Genomic DNA, 18,956 nt, shown 5'->3' with positions numbered 1-18,956 from the left:
TCTCAGTGCAAGAGGCATCACTACAATCCCTGGTTTGAATCCAGGCTGTATCACATCTGGTCGTGATTGGGAGTCCCATAGGGTGGCACACAATTGGGCCAGCGTCGGTATACGAATTGGAGTGGGTCTTGGGTTTCCTGCATGATGGTGTTGATGTGAGCTATGACCAGCCTTTCAAAGCACTTCATGAGTTCTGACGTGAGTGCTACGTGGCAGTAATCATTTATGCCGGTTACCTTTGCTTTCTTGGGCACAGGGACTATGGTGGTCTGTTTGAAACATGTAGGTATTACACACTCGGTCAGAGAGAGGTTGAAAATGTCAATAAGAACACTTGCCAGTTGGTCAGCGCATGCTTTGAGTACACGTCCTGTTAATCCATCTGGTCCCACAGCCTTGTGAATGTTGACCTGTTTAAAGGTCTTGCTCACATCGGTTACAGAGTGCATGATCACACAGTCATCCGGAACAGATGGGGCTCTCATGTATGCTTCAGTGTTTTTTGACTCAAAGCGAGCATAAAAGGCTTTTAGCTCGTCTGGTAGGCTCGCGTCAATGGGCAGCTCGCGGCTGAATTAGTCTGTAATAGTTTTCAAGCCCTGCCACATCCAACGATCGTCAAAGCTGGAGTAGTAGGATTCAATCTTATTCCTGTATTGAAGCTTTTGCCTGTTTGATGGTTCGTCTGAGGGCATAGTGGGATGTCTTATAATTAGTGTCCCGCTCCTTGAAAGTGGCAGCTCTAGCCTTTAGGTCGATGCGGATGTTGCCTGTAATCCATGGCTTCTGGTTGGGAAATGTACGTACGGTCACTGTGGGGACGACGTCATCAATGAACTTATTGATGAAGCCGTTGACTGAGGTGGTATACTCCTCAATGCCATTGGATGAATCCCGGAACATATTCCAGTCTGTATTATCAAAACAGTTCTGTAGCGTAGCATCCGCGTCATCTGACCACTTCTGTATTGAGCGAGACTCTGGTACAGGAGGATAGAATAATGGTCAGATTTGCCAAATGGAGGGTGAGGGAGAACTTTGTATGCGTCTCTGTGTGTGGAGTAAAGGTGGTCTAGAGTTTTTTTCCCCTCTGGTTGCACATGTGACATGCTGGTCGAAATGAAGTAAAAATAATTTAAGTTTGCCTGCATTAAAGTCCCCAGCCTCTAGGACCACCATTTCTGATTGAGCATTTTCTTGTTTGCTTATGGCCTTATACAGCTCGTTGAGTGCAGTCTTAGTGCCAGCATGGGTAAATGGTGGTAAATAGACGGATACAAATAATATAGATGAGAACTCTCTTGGTAGATAATGTGGTCTACAGCTTATCATGAGGTATTCTACCTCAGGCAAGCAATACCTCGAGACTTCTTTAATATTAGACATTGTGCACAAGCAATTATTTACAAATAGATACACACCCCCACCCCTCGTCTTACCAGACGTAGCTGCTCTGTCCTGACGATGCACGGTGAAGCCAGGCAGCTCTATATTATCCGTGGCGTCGTTCAGCCATGTCTCGGTGAAACATAAAACAGTTTTTGATGTTCCATTGGTAGGATAGTCTTAGTCATAGGTCGTCCAGTTTGTTTTCCAATGATTGCACGTTGGCCAATAACACAGATGGTAGAGGTGGTTTATCTACACATCGGCAAATTCTTACAAGGCACCCCGCCCTCCCACCCCTTTTGTCACGAGATTCGTCGTGGTGTTGAAGGGAGGACCAACATGCAGCGGGAATGTGGATACTCATTCTTTTAATGGAAAATGAAAAGCATCCACAGGAAAAACAAAACAATAAACAGTACTCATGACTAGACAGTGTGGCAGGCTAAAACAAACGCAGTGCACACAAACAATTCCCCACAGACAAACACACCCAACTAATATAGGACTCCCAATCAAAGGCAACACCACACACCTGCCTTCAATTGGAAGTCCACCCCAATTAACTATACATAGAACAACCCAACCTAGACAGAACATACAAAACACAACTCCTTCTGCCACGCCCTGACCAAAACTTATACACCTACTCCACCTGCTGGTCAGGACGTGACACCTTTTCTCACACTTACCTCCACGCTGATCAATACGAGTCAGAAATGTGTTCTAGTGTCAAAATTGACTATAATGTGTAACTAGGACAAATTTGGTCTTAAAGTTAGTCTTGTCCAAAACTGAGATTTGCCCATGATCAATTTGGTTTGACATTCGATATCCCTATGGGGCTAGTCAGGGACTGTCATTAAATTACACAATGTACATGGGACACTATTTTAAAAGGTCAATAGCTCCAAATATCTATGACTTAGAAACCTCAAACCAACTATAAATTGTAGAAATTCATAGACAAATATTGGAATGCATTTCATGAAAAAACTAAGATGTGCAACATGAAAATATTGTCCCATTTACATTGTATAATTTATTGACGGACCCTTACTAGCCCCGGAGATACCCTATCCAAAGTCAAACAGACTTTGCCAGGGTTGCACACCAGCCAGCTGGAGCTAATTGGCAAAATGATTTGCCTAACTCTTCCCACCTGCGAACACACACAAGACACCAACATCAAACCACACCCCAAAACTAACTCTCGTTTGAATTCAGTCATGGTCGATAGCATTTTTATATTACAGTTTGACAATTGCTTACACATGATTTCTGAAACTTTGGCTCCTTTTCTCTAGACTACACACAAAACCCCAAAACACACACATAACATGCAGAATGTAACACATCTCTTGCAAAACCAAACACTTCATTCAAAACTATTTTAACACTTCTCAAAATTGTGATTTTGCATCAAAACTCAACACACAAACAATCAAATGACTATCTCTTATACACGCCAACTACACACAGATGTGACAAATGTAAAACACTACTATCTTGTGTCTTTTGCATGTTCTGTGTGCAGTGGAGTCCATTGCAGTTTGTCATAGCACTCACATGTAAACTCAGCAAAAAAAGAAACGTCCTCTCACTGTCAACTGCGTTTACTTTCAGCAAACTTAACATGTGTAAATATTTGTATGAACATAACAAGATTCAACAACTGAGACAAACTGAACAAGTTCCACAGACATGTGACTAACATAAATGGAATAATGTGTCCCTGAACAAAAGTAACAGTCAGTATCTGGTGTGGCCACCAGCTGCATTAAGTACTGCATCTCCAGTATGGCTGGTGGTATTGTCATGCTGAAGGGTCATGTCAGAATGAGCCTGCAGGAAGGATACCACATGAGAGAGGAGGATGTCTTCCCTATAACGCACAGTGTTGAGATTGCCTGCAATGACAACAAGCTCAGTCCGATGATGCTGTGACACACCGCCCCAGACCATGACAGACCCTCCACCTCCAAATCGATCCTGCTCCAGAGTACAGGCCTCGGTGTAACGCTCATTCCTTCGACGATAAACGTGAAGACGACCATCACCCCTGGTGAGACAAAACCGTGACTCGTCAGTGAAGAGCACTGTTTGCCAGTCCTGTCTGTTCCAGCGACAGTGGGTTTGTGCCCATAGGCGACGTTGTTGCCGGTGATGTCTGGTGAGGACCTGCCTTACAACAGGCCTACAAGCCCTCAGTCCAGCCTCTCTCAGCCTATTGTGGACAGTCTGAGCACTGATGATGGGATTGTGCGTTCCTGGTGTAACTCGAGCAGTTGTTGCCATCCTGTACTTGTCCCGCAGGTGTGCTGTTCGGATGTACCGATCCTGTGCAGCTGTTGTTACACGTGGTCTGCCACTGCAAGGACGATCAGCTGTCCTTCCTGTCTCCCTGTAGCGCTGTCTTAGGCATCTCACAGTACGGACATTGCAATTTATTGCCCTGGCCACGTCTGCAGTCCTCATGCCTCCTTGCAGCATGCCTTGCAGCATGCCTAAGGCACGTTCACGCAGATGAGCTGGGACCCTGGACATCTTTCTTTTGGTGTTCTTCAGAGTCAGTAGAAAGGCCTATTTAGTGTCCTAAGTTTTCATAACTGTGACCTTAATTGCCTACCGTCTGTAAGCTGTTTGTGTCTTATTAACGACCGTTCCACAGGTGCATGTTCATTAATTGTTTATGGTTCATTGAATAAGCATGGGAAACAGTGTTTAAACCCTTTACAATGAAGATCTGTGAAGTTATTTGGATTTTTATGAATTATCTTTGAAAGACAGGGTCCTGAAAAAGGGACGTTTCTTTTTTTTGCTGAGTTTACTTGTATGTGCACAAATATATACAGTATGTATGCATATTCAGTATATATTTACACTAAACAGAAATGCAAGGGGGGAACATTGTATTTTCTCAAAACATTGTATTTTTATCCAGATTTCAGGATGAACAATAACAGACAAAACAAAAACAGTAGAAGATAAACAAATAGGCTTGTTACTATAAAAAAACAATTATGGTGCATTCAGTCTCCTATTTGGATCTGGCCAAAGCACCGAATCAACATCACAGGTTGATGTTCTCTCTGGCTAAACAGTGGGGGAAGTAGTGTCTGAAGTGGCGTATCCAGCCCTGGCATGCCCCCTCGTCTATGTCACCACAGGCCTCCTCCATCGCCTGGAGAAGGGGTATGCGTTGGTGGGGTTGGCAATCGTATACCTTCCAACGTCACGCCGAAAACTTCTATTGGGTTTAGAAATTGAAATATGGTGGCAGGTTGAGCATCAACTTGATGGTCAATGAACCCACTGCGGACCAGAGCAGCCCGGTGGAAACTTACGTTGTCCCAGATGACAACAAACCTGGACTGCTCTGGCACATTCCTCTGGTCATTGGGAATGAGGATATTATGCAGGGTGTCAAGGAAGGCGATAATGTGGGCAGTATTGTAAGGACCAAGAGTGGCATGATGATGGACACCGTTCTGACTAATGGCTGCACACATTGTGATGTTGCCACCACGCTGTCCAGGGACATTGACGTGGTGTCCTATGAGGTTTCTTCCCCTGCGTCTTGTTTTGGCTAGGTTAAAGCCGACCTCGTCAACGTAGACAAAATCACGATGCTCTGCAGCAGCATCTAGTTCCATAACTCTCTGAAACAGACAATACAAAACATTATTGTATGAATAGACAGAGCAGTCAATATGTAGCACAATACACTGGAATACAGTACCAATGACAGGATAATATAGCTTACTTGTGCGTATTCATAGCGCAGTTGTTTCATACGAGCTGCTTCATAGGAATCTGATGGCGTTTCAGGAGACGGTCAAGTGCGGTTAAACTCACCCCAATTATGTTACTGAATGTTGTGTTGTCAGTGATGATGTGGTGATGCAGTAGTCGTAAACGTATGCTGTTGTTTGAAATGACCATATTCACTATGTGTTCTTGCTCTGCTGTGAACAGCCGGTTTCTTCCTCCATTGAAGGGTTGTCTAGCAATTCTGCCAAAACATGATGTGAATGATTAGGGTGCAAGATTTCTTTCAGTATGAAATGTTACTGAAGTGCTGTAAGTGCTGCAGTGCTGTAAGTACAGTAGCATGGTATAGAGGGTAGGTTTACTTACCTGTTCTCATTTCGAAATGTCCAGATTACACTTGCTGCAGTGTAGTGGCTCAAGTTAGGCTGGACCCTCTGCCCAGCCTCCCTAAAACTCAAACCATGGTTGACCACATGGTCAACCAAAGTGACCCGGATCTCATCTGTGATGGTTCTCCTTCCTCCTCTTCCTTGTCCTCATCCTCATCCACCTCGTCCTCATCCTCCTCGTCCTCATCGTTTTTCTCTTCCTCGTCCCTCTCTTATTCTCACTCCTCATCCTCTAACTCTCTCTCCAAATTGGTCTCAATTGTTGTCCAAACCAAGAAAGCCAACCTGAAGCCTATTTATAGCGCTCAAGCTCTGATTTCTAAGTGAAGAAATTAGCTATAAGTGTTTTCAGATGTGAGCACTGGCTGTAGGTAATCGATAAATGAGTGTCATTTTGAATGGCAGTGTTTTCCAAATGAAACACGAGACCTGTTCGTTTTGAATGATGTGTCTAATGTAGAGAACTGTGTTTAGTGTTTTGCAAAAAGTGTTTTACAATTAGAAACTGAATGTAAAGCAGATAATGTGCTTGCAGTTTTGCAGATTTGGTCTGAAGATTAGGTACATGAGTTAATGGTTTCACTGAGTGTGCCTCAAGTACCACGTTTAGTGTGTAAGCGATTGTAAAAAAACTGTAACCAAATCTAAAATGAGGACAAATTAAGTGCCAAATAAATTAACAGGGTTGACCTTAACAGAGTTGACGATTTCATCTTAAATCAGCCGTTAATCCCCTCGTGCCAGGGGGAATGGAAGCTTGTTGTGTGCAACAGGGAGAGGTAATAGAATGCAAGCTTCACAAACCTACAAACAAATTGCTAAACCATTTCTACTGTCTATTTATGGGTAACAGGGTTGACATGTTATCCTTAACCTGCTTGGTTTTCCACCACAAAACACTAGAAATGGCCAAAAAGAGTAGAACCAACTCACCTTCTTTTACACTATGATTTGACTATTAGATGTTTAATGTTTTTTTTTAAAGTATTTTAAAATGAATTCTTTCGCCATATTAAAACGAGAGTTCAGTTCACGTGACAGGGTTGGCACAGAAATAAATGAATCACTAATCACGTTAAATAAATAGTAATCTTCAGAAATGACTGTCAAAGCAAGAAAATAACTAGAGCTTTACAAATGATGGTGAAACTTGGAGACATTTTTGGATTTAGTGGGTTGAAATCTTCCTAGAAATGACATAGGGTTGAAGGAGGGAGATGTAAAAACTCAGAATTTTGGCACTTTAGCAATATTAAATATTCATATTAAAAATAGGGTTTATTGAATTATCCATGTGGTCTATATTAAAGGCATTTCATTTCATATAACAGGCTTTTAAAATTCAATATTGGTGCACAATATCTACTTCAAATATCAAAGGGATGCAAAAGGCACTGTTTTTGTGGAATGACCCTCTTATCGGCCATTTTAGCAGCTGCGTCACCATCCAGAATTTGTTTCTACAAAGAAATGTCATTTTTACAGTGCGTTAAACTCTCCATCTGCAATTTGTAAAATGTTGTCTTTTCTGTTTCTAACAGGAATATTGTTTTAAATGTAGAACCCTTGCGCATCAGGACAGTTGATTGGAAAGATGTCCTGATTTATATGTACAGATACTGAAAATGATCATTCAAAAACTAACATCTGAACTACATTGCTATGCAAAGGGTTGCCTACTGTAAACACATTTTATTTGACTCTGTATTACTCATTATGAATGACTTTATGATGTGTCAGGCTGCAGGTGAGGCTTATGAATGTGATGGTTACCGATTGAAGAGTACCCCACAGTTTCTGTTCTGCTACTTTTCGTTGATGTCTACATTTCCTTTCTGTTGAGGCTCCTCCAGTTTCACTGCGTCAGAGTCCCCTGGACTTTGGCTTTCACAGTGCAACACTCTGCATCTTCCTCGTTTTCTCTGCTCTGGCCAACTGCTCTGCCCTTTACAGACAGCTGTACTGTAACACAAGGGTGAATGTCACTGAGTTAATCCTGCTTTATTCAATTAGGAAGACTGGGGGGGAAGTGGATGGAAAAAAGGATATGAAATAGCCACACTGGGAAAGGAAACATTGCTACAGAATATCAACACAGGAGTTGATAACCAAGTGTAGCTATCAGTGTACAGTATGAATGTAGCTCTTGGAGAAAATGCGTTAACAAAGCAGCTTCCATGGAGGCCTGGCATATAGTGTATTCTGGTCCCTTGTCAACCTTACTGTATCTCATAGAATTCTTAGTGGTCTACTGTTCATGGTGCTGCACATGATTATGCACAGGACATGGGAATTGATTACTTTGGAGTCATTTGAGTCTAAAGCAGCTGTGCTTGGGGCTTCTTACTCTGTGTCTATCTCCTTGTATACAGATGAATGTCCATAAAAACACATCTGGGAAGAGAGGAAACACATAAGGAAAGTACCGTATGAGTTTGATAATCCATGATGACTTTTTATGCTATTTACTACTGTATGAGATACTGTTCTTAATCATTGATGCTCCCAACTTGTTTTGGATCACTTTGTGTACACACAGTACACACTCAAACACACAGTAAGACACATGCATACAGTAATTCATGGTAATAACCCGACATAGTGTATGTATTACTTGTCCTCTGTCATATCACAGAACTATTTATGATTAAAGTATTTTATATTGTCTGTGCACAGCTGTGGTTATTGATTGTGTTTTTTTGTGAAAGGGATCTGGGTTTCTCAATCAATAGGACCTGGCTTCATAGAGCTACACCCATCCTTAGTGGCATTACAGACTGCGAAACAAAATGAATCATTGCTGTGAGGAACGTTTGTCATTATTGAACGGGGTCCCTCAAGCGGTTGTAAAATGATCAATCATTCTTCCAGCTCGGTAATTTACTGTATAGGGAGTAGATGGAGGAGGTGGAGGGAGAGAGAGATGGAGTTTATTTCCTTGAGGGTTTCTGCATTTCTCTTTCTACGCTTCCTGGAGTTGCCCTCCAGTGAGGTATGTTTTTCAAACTCAAGTCACATTATTATTTGAGAACCACAAAAGCTTCTGTTAGAATAAAATCAATATTGTGTTGCCACCTTCATTAATGAGAAAATTGTGTGACAGAGAGCAAGATTATTGACCTGCAGTTTGCTGCCAGAAGATGTGCATGCATACACACACTCTCACAAGCATGCACATGCACACGTACTTATATATACAAAAAGATGGATAGAAAGATCAAGATTACAGTGGTGCCCAATAGCCCATTAGCCAGGCTTCTAGTTGGGAATGAGACTAATACTGCCTTGACTGTCTATTTAAAGAAGGTGCAGTGAAACTGTTTCATTAAATGTAGGCCTGCTGGCATAAATCTCAACCCCAGTTAGTTCAGTTGCTGCCTGCTTCATCATGAATATCATGTGACCTGCCATTTCAGTTTTATCTTCAGCAGCACCAGATAGTAGACTATACCCTTCCCATTAACAGTGTTTGGCAGCATCCTAAGTAGCACCATATTCCCTATAGGCTGTAGTGCACCCCTTTTGCCAAAAGAAGTGTGCTATATAGGCAATAGGGTTCCATTTGGGACACAGGCATTATCAATGGCAGACCAGCGAGCACATCCTGCAGGCAAAACCTTGAAACTAGATCTCATAGACTTCCTATGCAATCTATTTTGCTTTCATGAAGTGAGAAATTTCAAATCACATTCACACAGTGTGACAAAAGAAAAAGGAGTCTGAACAAAACTATCTAGGGGCCATTCTAACCATTGATTCTCATGTTTTGACATTTATTTATTAATTCAGTTCATTGTTCAGTTCATTGTAACTACCAGCTGGGATTTTTTGGGGGTTGAATCAACGTTGTTTATAAGTAATAAAAAAAAGATATGTGATGACATTGAATCAATGTGGAAAAGTGATTGGATTTGCAAAAGGTAACCAACATAAGGGCATTTCGTATTTTAACCCAAATCCAATTACATGTTTTTGTTGATTCCACGTTGACAACCTTAACCAAATGTAAATCAAAACTAGATGTTGAACTGACGTGTTACGCGCAGTGGAACAGGGGAACTCGAGCAGACTCAGACGAGGAGATTGGGATGAAGTAACCAAGGTATTTATTGAAACACAGGGGGAAGATGGAGTGCAGGCCAGGGGGAGCTCAGGTGGGTTGCAGGAAACCAGGTGTGGAGGCTGAGGCTGGAGCGAGAGGGGTTGAGACAGGGTAAGCAGGTCCAGAGGGGAATCCAAGGGAGTTGTAGAGTGGGGAATCCAGGACAGAGTAGCAGGATGACGAGACGTGGAACTGGAGACAGGGACCAGAGTCAGAGCGGGCGGAACTGCAGTGGGGAGAGGAAAACAGTGTCAGGCAAGGAAAACAGGCGCAACAGGATAACAGTCTCTAATAGTAACAACGCTAGAAGCGTAGACTGACTGAGCAGAGATTATGATCTGGCAGAGTGGAAGTGGCAGGGCTGAGTATTTGTAGAGGTCTTGATTATGGAAGAGGTTGCAGCTGGTGGGGATCTGACTCCAGCATACCTGTCTCTGCCCACACAATCACACACACAGAGAGAGAGGGAGAGGGAGAGAGTACTGGGGGAGTGGCGACAGGTCAAGGAGACACAGGATGAGCAGTAGAGGGCGTTGCAGGAGCAGATGTGACATTACGTCTGTGCCCAGTGGGTGGTGAGTCACCACTGGGGTGGCAGTGTTGATAAGAATCTGTGTGTGCGCGCGTGTGTGTGTGTGTGTGTGAGTGTGTGTGTGTGTGTGTGTGTGTGTGTGTGTGTGTGGGAGAGCGAGAGTGTGTTTGTTTGTGTATGAGCTACGTGATGCAGCACACATCCCTAATCACATCATCTGGTCATGACCGGATCACACCTGCTTTGCCTCCTATCAACAGTGGCATAGCAATGATTCTGCCCTGTTCTCTGTTGTATATTTAATCATATCTCAGACTGGCTGCAGTACAGTAGGTGTTACTCTGTGTTGTCACTAGGGTTCAAAGTAGGAGAGTTACTAGCTCCCAACCTGTAGTTCACAGTTGAATAGCTAATTAAGCAAATATTACTCTCTACCCATTCATTATTTGACCATTTTCAATAATTCAAAGGGAACCAGACACAGAATGTCAAAGAAAAAGACACAAGAAAATAGTTGATCTTTCTAATAGATAATCAGTTGCAATTCTGCTTCATACCAACAGGTGTCAATGTAGCATAACCAAAAACCTGTCTGCAAGCCGACAATGGATTTCGTTGACTGGATACACATAACACTGCATATTTCCCCAGATCTCCTAATTTCATGTATACTGAACAAAAATATAAACACAACAATTTCAAAGATTTTACTGAGTTACAGTACATATAAGGAAATCTGTCAATTGAAATAAGAATCTCTCTGTACTTTGTTCCGTTCATCTTTCCATCATTCCTGACTAATCTTCCAGTCCTTGTCGCTGAAAAACATCCCCACAGAATGATGCTGCCACCACCATGCTTCACCGTAGGGATGGTGCCAGGTTTCCTCCAGACGTGACGCTTGGCATTCAGGCCAAAGAGTTCAATGATGGTTTCATTATACCAGAGAATCTTGTTTCTCATGGTCTGAGAGACTTTAGGTGCATTTTGGCAAACTCCAAGCGGGCTGTCATGTGCCTTTTACTGAGTAGTGGCTTTCGTCTGGACACTCTACCATAAAGGCATGATTTGTGGAGTTCTGCAGAGATGGTTGTCCTTCTGGAAGGTTCTCCCCTCTCCACAGAGGAACTCGGGAGTTCTCTCAGAGCGACAATTGGGTTCTTGGTCATTGTCAACTGTGGGACCTTATAAAGACAGGCGTGTGTCTTTCCAAATCATGTCCAATCAATTTAATTTACCACAGGTGGACTCCAATCAAGTTGTAGAAACACCTCAAGGACAATCAATGGAAACAGGATGCACCTGAGCGCAATTTCGAGTCTCATCGCAAAGGGTATGAATAGTTATGTAAATAAGGTATTTCTGTTTTCTATTTTAAATATATTGGCTAAGATATCTAAAAACCTGTTTTCACTTCGTCATTATGGGGTATTGTGTGAAGATTCATCAGGATTTTTAAAAATTGAATCCATTTTAGAATAAAGCTGTAACGTAACAAAATGTGGAAAAAGGGAAGGGGTCTGAGTACTCTACATACACTACATGACCAACAGTATGTGGACACCTGCTCATCAAACATGTCATTCCAAAATCATGGGCATTAACATGGAGTCGGTCCCCCCTTTGCTGTTATAACAGTCTCCACTCTTCTGGGAAGGCTTTCCACTAGGTGTTGGAACATTGCTGCGGGGACTGCTGTTGGGCGATTAGGCCTGGCTCGCAGTCGGCGTTCCAATTCATCCCAAAGGTGTTCGATGGGGTTGACGTCAGGACTCTGTGCAGGCCAGTGAAGTTCTTCACACTGATTTCGAAGTTGGAAGCACAGAATTGTCTAGAATGTCATTGTATGCTGTAGCGTTAAGATTTCCCTTCACCAGAACTAAGGTGTCTAGCCCAAACCATGAAAAACAGACATTATTCCTCCTCCAGCAAACTTTACAGTTGGCACTATGCATTCGGCCAGGTAGCGTTCTCCTGGCATCTGCCAAACCCAGATTTGTCAGTTGGACTGCCAGATGGTGACGCGTGGTTCCTCACTCCAGAGAATGCAATTCCACTGCTCCAGAGTCCAATGGTGGCAAGCTTTACACCACTCCAGCCGACGCTTGGCATTGCTCATGGTGATCTTTAGCTTGTGTGCGGCTGCTCGGCCATGGAAACCCATATCATGAAGCTCCTGATGAACAGTTCTTGTGCTGACGTTGCTTCCAGAGGCAGTTTGGAACTAGGTAGTGAGTGTTGCAACTGAGGACAGATGATTTTTACACGCTACGCGCTTCAGCACTCGGTGGCCGCGTTCTCTGAGCTTGTGTGGCCTACCACTTCACGGCTGAGCCGTTGTTGCTCCTAGATGTTTCCACTTCACAATAACATCACTTACTGTTGACTGGGGCAGCTCTAGCAGGGCAGAAATTTGACAAACTGACTTGTAACGGTTCCTTCCTATATCGGTGCCACTTTGAAAGTCACTGAGCTCTTTAGTAAGGCCATTCTTTTGCCAATGTTTGTCTATGGAGATTACATGGTGCTGTACTTGATTTTATACACCTGTCAGCAACGGGTGTGGCTGAAATAGCCAAATCCACTACTTTAAAGGGGTGTCCACAAACCTTTGTATATATAGTGTACAAAAGACCCACAGTTAGGAAGGGTGCGCCCAATAATTTTGCAACCACTGCCCTAATGGAAGATCAGTCTCCCCTGTTGTGGCCTTCCCTTCCTCCATCCCTCTCTCCCACTCTCTCCCTCCCTCCTTACTGCCACCCTCTCGACTTCCTACCCCCTCCACTTGACCCAACCCAGGGTTTCGCACCCCAGCCCCAGAGGAGCCACTGTCGGGCCCAGCTCTACTCTGCTCCCCTCCCCTCCTCCCCCCTCCTCTCTTCTCCTTGCCGCTGCTTTGAATGTGCTTCCAATTACAGACAAAAGAGAGGCGGCCCTGTGTGTGCAGCATGTGGTTCCATTTAGAGCAGGTGAAACAATGTAGGAAAATAGATCCGTCATCCGTCGCATTCCGGAGGCCAGTGAGAACGGCGCTAAATCATAGCAAAGCTAATCCTCGGAGGAGGGGTTGGTCCAGGGCCCCGCCGGGCCGGCTTCTCTTACAGGGGCCCACCGTGGTTCTCAGAGTGGAGCGCCACAGGGGGCCTTATAGCACTCTCTCTGTCTCTTTCTTGCTCTCTCTCTCTTTCTCTCTCTCTCTCTCTTGCTCTCTCTCTCTTGCTCTCTCTCTCTCATGTAATCTCTGTTGTTCTCTTCCTGTCTCTCTCTCCGTATAATTTGGTTATTATTGTTTTGCCTGCTCTCTCTCTCTCTCTCTCTCTCTCTGAAGTCCTCTGTTAGGTTATAATTCAAGCCTGGGATTCCACAGCCTAGTCCCTCTCTGACCCACTGTCTCCCAGGTCCCCAGGTGTTCCTGCTAAAAACATCGGAGGAAATATCTAATTTAATTTTTGCCAAGGGGTGGAGGGATGGAGGGGTATGAGAGCAGAGAGCAAAGAGCAGAGAGTTGAGAGCAGAGAGCTGAGAGCCGAGAGCTGTCTTGATCTGATTCTATCATAGCTCTATAACACCCCTCCCTCATGTCTCCAGCTTTTCACGTGAACACTTGGAGAAGGTGAAGGAGTTTGCATGTGGTTGTAGTCAGTTCAAGCAGTTCGGACATATTCGACTAGCTAACTCCTGTTGGAAAGAATGTAGGTTAATGCAGCATGAGGGGGTTGGACATCTCACTTTCATTTGGGCTTTACAGGCGGAGGAGGGGAGGCATAGGGTGGGTCAGAGGCATTAAATCACTAGATGTTCTGCGCCCCGCTACTTTATAGGAGTAGCTAGCCCCTGCGCCCCGCCAGGCCCGCTCACAAGCACCCAGTAAAGCTCTGACATGCAGAATGAAAGAGCAGGATGAAAGAGAAGCTGTATTTTTAGCAACCGAAAGAACGGACTGAACGCCCATTGATTACACACAGAGCCGAAGCATGTCAACTGGACTCTCCATTAGAGAGAGAGAGCTTGTGTGTGTTGGTAGTTACCACTGTCGGAGTGGCTAACCTTTTCCCCATGCTTCCACAGCAGAGAGAGAAACACGGAGGTAGGCCAGAGTCATTTTAGGAGACCCCTGCCAAAACCAACCCAATCTCCTGTTAAAAATGTGAAGGCTTAGTTTCCATGGGTCTCACAAGGCCTTTGCAGTGGGCTTTGTGCAACCCCCCCCCCCCACCCGACATTCCAAGGACTGATCCAGGTTTTTATATTTATGTAAAACCAGAAATTAAAGTTAACATTAATTGTTCTGGAGTCCATTTGCGTTTAAAGCTAATGAGCATGAGGAATGTTCCAGTTTCCCCTAAAAAAAGCTTTTTTACTGGCTCCACTAAACAAGCGTCTTTTTTTAGACCTTTTCATTTCATTTTAAAAGGGGCAGAGCTCCGAAAATGGAAACTGCATTAGATGTACTGTCCCAAAATGTGTTTTAACAAGCTCATGAATTGCAGTGCACTTTGATTGCTGATTGTAGTTAATATCAGGAAACAGAAGATTACAGTCCATTATGTCCCAGGACTGATTATACCAAGTCTCTATGACTCTCCCTCATATACAGTCCTCTCGCTCTTTCTCTCTCCCCCTCCCGCTCTCTCTCCTCCCCTCTTTATCTCTCCTTCCCTCCCTCCCCTTACCTCAATTCTTTCTCTGCTGTTTTTCTCTGCTTCTCTTTCTTCCTCTCTGAGTGATCTGTAAAGCCTATGACAGCCATGTGCAATGGACTAGATTCATGATAATGTCACAACACATCATTCCAGTTGTTGGATCATCCCCCTCCCCGCTGTTCTACAGCCCAGGGCTTCCTGTCCTTTACCACCCAACCATGGTCTGTTCCCAAAGGGACAACCAATAGAACAACCAGCTCCTGGCCTCTCAACTCTCTTACAGTCCAGCGGAGAGAGACACCCTGCAGCTGGCCTGTGTTGCCAAATGCCCATGGACACACACAGGAAGTCCCTCCCACCCCCCCTGAGTGGGGCCTAATCAGACCTGTGGCTTGGCAGTGCTCCTCTCATCATGCCCTAGTTCCTCTGATCCCCCCTGGTTCCCCCCTGCACCTCCACTGTCCTGGGGGAGAAAACCCCCATTATGGAGCTAATGAACTGTATCCTAGAATCTGATAGCAGCTAAACCATAATCAGAGCTCTGCTGCTCCTATTCAGTGAACAATTAACCCTGCAATAAATCACCCTATCTTACCCTGTCCTGCCTGAAGCTGCATTGTCACATGGGTCGGGATAGGCGTCGATGAAACAGGGGATAAGTCGGAGAGCTTGGGGTTACAGATGCAGTAACCCCGCATGCGTTTGAAGTTTAAGAACTTATGATTATGTAAAGGGGGAATGGGTGGATAGGGCCCCCTTGAGAGTGGGTTTTCCGGGTTTAGATGAGAGAAGTGTAGTGAGCAGTGTTTAGGATTAGAGTAGTAATCGCTGTTAACGAAGGTAAGGCCCAGCTTCAGTACTGTAGTGTTGTTTAAACTGTCAGGGCAGTAATTCATGCTCTGTTGTGATACATTTATCTCCTTGTCTTTCATCAATAGACTAGAGCTGTGTTCCAAATGGCATCCTATTCCCTATATAGTACACTCCTTTTGACCAGGGCCTAGGTCAAAAGTAGTGCACTACAGTATATAGGGAATAGAGTGCCTTTTCCGATGTACCGCTGCTACCCGCCCCCACCACCACTACAGTTAATCAAGACAAATCAAGACAGCTAATCGAGACAAAGCTCCTGTACTGCTGAGAGTCAGTCGGTTACTTAGTTTATTCACTCCGCTGGGTGTTCTGAAGGAAATGGAGTGTTGATGTACTGAGAAATGGCATGATTATTCTATTGACCATAATGTCCTAATCAATTTGCCCATTAAACGTGCAAGATGTTCAGTTCCCATTTCCTGATGGTGCCTTGATGTGTTGATTAAACCCTGCTATCACTTCCCCATCCTGTTGAGACTGGGATGGTTACTTCACTTAATCACTTTGATGTTTACTTAATTGTTTAATTTCAATCAGCGCCTCACTGATTATTCTTTGAGAACTGGTGATGTTTACTCTTTGCATGTAACTCTACACCACGGTCCACTAATGCAGGGCAGATCTGTTGATCGTTGGCTACTTTTGGAAAGTTTCATGTTTTTGATACAGTGCTTCCGCCACCAGATTGATCCAGATCAGCCTTTTGATCTCTTACAAGTCAAACTGAATCAATATGTGCCAGAAGTCCAGAACCCAGTGGATAAGGGCATATTTAGGCTGCTAAATGTTATAATATTTATTGGTTGTGAGACTAAGTTTCTGTTTTCACAGATCCAATGATACTTCCAGCGCTTGCTCTCAGATGTGTGTGCAGTGCGCTCAGCCACTCACACATCATGTGATTGATGTAAAAAAAATTATGTTAATTAAACTGGCAATTTGTTAAAAGTACTATTTCATCAAAAGCTCTATGCTCTATTATTATGAAAGGAGTTGAACTGTCTCATTAGGGCCACATGAAAAAATGCTATAGTATACTATGGTATAAATACTCCGCTCCTCCGCACACTCCACTGGCTTCCAGTTGAAGCTCGCATCTGCTACAAGACCATGGTGCTTGCCTACGGAGCTGTGAGGGGAACGGCACCTCCGTACCTTCAGGCTCTGATCAGTCCCTACACCCAAAGAAGGGCACTGCGTTCATCCACCTCTGGCCTGCTCGCCTCCCTACCTCTGAGGAAGCACAGTTCCCGCTCAGCCCAGTCAAAACTGTTCGCTGCTCTGGCACACCAATGGTGGAACAAGCTCCCTCACGATGCCAGGACAGCGGAGTCAATCACCACCTTCCGGAGACACCTGAAACCCCACCTCTTTAAGCAATATCTGGGATAGGATAAAGTAATCCTTCTAACCCCCCCCCCCCCCAAAAAAAGATATAGATGTACTATTGTAAAGTGGTTGTTCCACTGGATATCATAAGGTGAATGCACCAATTTGTAAGTCGCTCTGGATAAGAGCGTCTGCTAAATGACGTAAATGTAAATGTAAAATAGTATACTATGGTATAAATACTATAATATTTACATTTAGATTTTAGTCATTTAGCAGATGCTCTTAGCCAGAGCGACTTACACTAGTATATGCTAGGGTAAATACTATAATATACTAAAACAATAAGGCACAAGGAGGTGTGGTATATGACCAAAATACCATGGCTAAGGGCTGTTCTAATGCTGAGGTCTAGAACTTAGGGAATTATTTGTACCAAATACAATGTTCTTCGAAAAGAGAAGAGGGCCAAGAGTTCTGCCCTGTGGTATACCACTCTTTACATATTTAACATTAGAGAAGCTTCCATTGAAGAAAATCTCCTGTGTTCTATTAGATAGCTCTGAATCCACTATATGGCAGAGGTTGAAAAGCCAGGACACATACGTTTTTTCAACAGCAGGTTATGGTCAATAATATTTAAGGCTGCACTGAAATTTAGCAGTACAGCTCCCACAATCTTATTATTATCGATTTCTTTCAACCAATCATCAGACATTTGTGTCAGTACAGTACAAGTTGAGTGCCCTTTTCTATAAGCATGCTGAAATTATTTTGTTAATTTGTTAATTTGTTAACATCACACACATTATCAGGCATTGCATACATATTATACAGATAATGTTAGCACTTGGTGGCCTATAGCAGCACCCCAAAAGACAAGGCTTTAGATGAGGCATGTGAACATGCAACCACAACACTTCAACAACATTAGACATGAGATCCTGTATACTGTATGTCTCTGAACATACAGTATACAGCAACACCTCCACCATAGGCATTCCTGTCTCTTCTGTAGATGTATTATCCCTGCTGGGTCATCAAAGGAATTATCTAAGTGAGTCTCAGAGATGGCCAATATATGAATGTTATGATTTCATAAGCCTTATTTCTAAAGCTACATATCTGAATATGGGCTGTTTTCTTGCCCTTTCCTGGGTAGCTTATCGGAGATAAAGATAATATGAAGAAAGAAACACATAGCATGACAAGAACATTGTTCGGCTAATAGAGTCAGTCAATCAGGCACTTGTGATTGTCCGTTGGTATATGTGTGTGTGTGTGTGATGTGGGGCTGAAACTACTGACCCCGAAGCTTTCTCCCAGTCTTTTTTTTTTGGGGGGTGGGGGGTGGAAAATGTGTCTGCTGTAGCGGACGTAAGTCATGTCCCCACGCTTTCTGGCAGCTTTCTTGGCTGGGAAAAATTATTTCCGTCCCTGGCGCACAGCTTCCGAGTAGTCTTCGCTTAGGTAGTTGTTGGTCCCTCTCAAGTTCTTGGCTGCCAGAATCTTTTTTAATTCCGCACAAATGAAAAAATGACAGTCTACTTTGACACTGACAAACTGAGAATCTGAGATGAATAAAGCCTATCTCTCTTGTTTTAGTTTGTAAAACAATATTTGGAAGTTGCTCAAGTATTTCTGGTAACCTACAGCAGACAGATTAGAGTTTTTTCTTTTCAGCAGGTGACATTTGCTTTTCAACCTGTTTTCCTGCGATTTTATTTGAAATATTGCACAAGGCCTGTTTTGTCTGCATGCTGTTTGTTCACTGACAGATTTGCAGCGAGTTCCCGACTGTAGGCTATGCCTTGTTATTGGGCTACACACAATCCACAGCTAGGCGCCTACATTTTTTAAATAAGCTATTGATCCTCTGTTGCTGAATTATGGGCCTTCTCATGGTGTAGTAGGCTATTGTGAAT

The sequence above is a fragment of the Salmo trutta genome, chromosome 4 (assembly GCF_901001165.1).
Source record: "Salmo trutta chromosome 4, fSalTru1.1, whole genome shotgun sequence".
Classification (NCBI taxonomy): Eukaryota; Metazoa; Chordata; class Actinopteri; order Salmoniformes; family Salmonidae; genus Salmo; species Salmo trutta.
The sequence above is the reverse complement of the archived record's forward strand: the minus strand, read 5'-3'. Positions refer to the sequence as shown.